Here is a 3,126-nt window from a genome sequence, read left to right as displayed (position 1 = left end):
GAAGCTGTCTAAAAGTGTACTGTTTTTCTCAATGCTTCTAAAAAAAACCTGCTGCATGAAAGCTGGGGCAAGCTGTACTGGAAAGTACCTACACTGCTCGTATCCGATCAAGATCACTTTTGCTATAGCTCTCCACTTACTTAATGTAAAATCATGCCTCAGAAATGGCACTCTGAATGTTTTACCAAGTGTGCATTTATTGTAAAATTCCTCCCAAAACTCTGCTAATGCATCACGTATTACTCCACCAAAGTCATTTGCTTCTTCCATTTCACCTGAGGGTAGAAGTCTTTTAATCTTCAGAGTGCAGCCATGATCAATTTCTGGATTTTTCTCAAAAGCGTGTACTATATCTTCCATAGCATTTCCACGTCTTACAACAAGTTCAAACTCCATGAAACATGTTGTAGACTCAAGAGGTATTGGGTCTGATAAGACATCAGAATCAAAAGAAGGTCCAAAGACAATTATGTTGCTGTCATCACTCAATGTGGTAAATACTGCATCATTAGAAATATCATGTTCAGTACACGGTTTATCTTCTTTTTGGCACTCTTCCGGTGATTTGGGAATTTCATAGTTTATATAGTTGTAATCCAAACCTCCTTCATTTATTTTTTGATGTTTATTTACATCAAATGTAAAATGATTCGCAGAATTAGATGCATCTGCAGGAAAATCTAGTAGGGTATGTGAGCAACCAGCTTTGCAAGATTCAGATATCAAGGCATCAGGCACTACAAAGATAGCTTCATTCTGTGAATTTGAGACTAATCCCTCATTAAGATCTCTAGACTTTGCAGGTGAGGATGCCGGAAAGTTGCTCAGTGATTAGTGAATATTAGGAGTTTCCTTCTCTTCTAATAGAGTCTTAGATCTGCAAACTGCTTCACGATTTATGATTTCTTTCTTGCAAGTAACCATATAAAAATGCAGCAGTGGGAGTTTTGTTTGGTCATATAATTCTCCAACTGTGTCTTCATCCATTAGAGACTTACGCTCAAAGTTGGTAATATCAAAATCAAATTCCTCAACTGATCCGTGTGATGACTTACCATTAGGAAAGAAAATATTTTTTGCCATATTTAGAATGTCTTCTTTTGTAGCACTCTTTAAAACTGATAATTTCCTTGTTCCTCCACCACTTTTTGTACGTACTTGTTTAAGATCACTTGTTTGATTTTCTTTCTGAAGCCACCCAATTTCAATTTTTCGTGCAGACTTTTTAGCATTACTATTTCCATACCGACCCATATGTTTAGTTGGTCGTTTATCCTCTTCATCTGAACAAGGCTCAGGTCTTTTCAAAACACAGAGTTTCTTGCGTAAATTCTGTGGTAGCTTTTCTTTTCTAGACATTTCATGCGTCTGAAATGTTTGCCTCTTGCACAAGTCTAAAACTGCTAAACGATCACCTTATAGGGGAAAATAAGTGGATAAAGCCTTCTCATCCATGAGTAATAAAACATTCTGATTAATCTGTATTAAAATATAACAGCAATAAAAGAAGTACATTAATAAACAAATTATGACAGTGTCTGGTATATTCTTCAGGATGTCCATTTATTTATAGCACTTTTCATCCAGCAAAACTCTACTGCTGGCCATGACCATTAAAATGGAGTGGAAAGGGTTTACTTTAAACTGCAAGTAAGTAGACTTACCAGTTTTTCCCTAGAATGTATCTAAAGAAAAGACAATCCTCAGACTACTCTACAGTCAGCAATGATGATACACCAGGCTTACCTAGTATACTTTCAGTGCACCTATTTTCCTTATATCAGCAGTTATCACTATTTTACTTTGTTTCTGCTGTCCCTCTAATCAACTTCAATTTGTGCTCCCCTTGAAAGACAGATTTAAAAGTTTCATCTAACAATCAACCTATCATCATCATCAACCACCATTTAAAATATTTTTTTCATGTCACCTCTTATGATCTATTTTAGTCTTAAGTTCTATCGTAACTCATAGCTGTATTTTAAGCTCCTGAACCTGGTCTGCAGTTTCATTACTTTTTTTACATCTTTGCTGTAATATGGGGTCTAAAACTGCATACAGTTCCAGATGAAACCTGACAAGTGTGCCAAACTAGGGAAGCTGAATCTTTCTGACCAACTCTGTTCAGCAGCTCATGGATACTGAGTAACATAACATCCTTATTACAATTTCTAATCTCTTGTATACACTGTCTACTTTAGTCCCTCTGCTGTTATTTTTCTTTACTTATCTGGCAATCTACCAACTTTGCAGTCATTATCAACTGAAATTAAGGTAACAGCTACATTTTTATTTAAATTAATTATACAATTTTTTTAAAACTGTAAGCTTAATATAACTCCCTGTGGGATTCTTGACCCCACATACTTTTAAAAACCTCAAGTTCCTTTTTGAATTTAAGAAAATTGTGCAAAAGTATGTGAACTATACCCTAAATCTCTATCTTCTGTAATGTGATGATTACCCTCTACTGGATTTTGTCCTCAAAAGATTTTTGAGAGTCTGTCTGTTTCCCAAACCCATTTAGACATGGCATGGTTGTGAAAAAGCTGAAGCCTATACCACAGCCACTGGGGCTAGTTTAACAACACCAGTACATCTAACCTGTATGTCTTTTGACTGTGGGAAGAAACTCACATACTCACGGGAAGAACATGCAAGGTGCACACAGAAAGCACCTGAATCCAAGTCACCTTGTTGCCATCACCGCAACACCCTTTTTGGAGAGCAAAGTGGTGAATAAAATACACTGCACTGTTTTGTTGTTGCACTATTAAATTCAGTAGTTTAATGTGTAGCAAATTCCCCATGTTAGTATATGCTGACAATGAAATGAATTAATTTCCAATACCTTTTCTTTTTCTAACTTTGGAATGATTTCCTGTAGATTTCTGCTCTTCAAAAAGTCAAAAAACTGGTCATACATTATGTCTTGTAAGAGAAAGACAGACAAAAACATTTCACACCTTTCTTTTTTATTTATTAAAACTACAATTAAAAGGTTCATTGGATATGATTTACACAGGATTTTTGTGTAGAATGTTATGGGTAAATTCCAAAATCAGACACTTTGTGACTGCAAAAACTGTAAGAAAATGGTTAATCAATAAATACAATATTTATATG

The sequence above is a fragment of the Erpetoichthys calabaricus genome, chromosome 3, assembly GCF_900747795.2.
Source record: "Erpetoichthys calabaricus chromosome 3, fErpCal1.3, whole genome shotgun sequence".
Lineage (NCBI taxonomy): Eukaryota > Metazoa > Chordata > Cladistia > Polypteriformes > Polypteridae > Erpetoichthys > Erpetoichthys calabaricus.
This window is presented reverse-complemented; position numbering follows the sequence as displayed.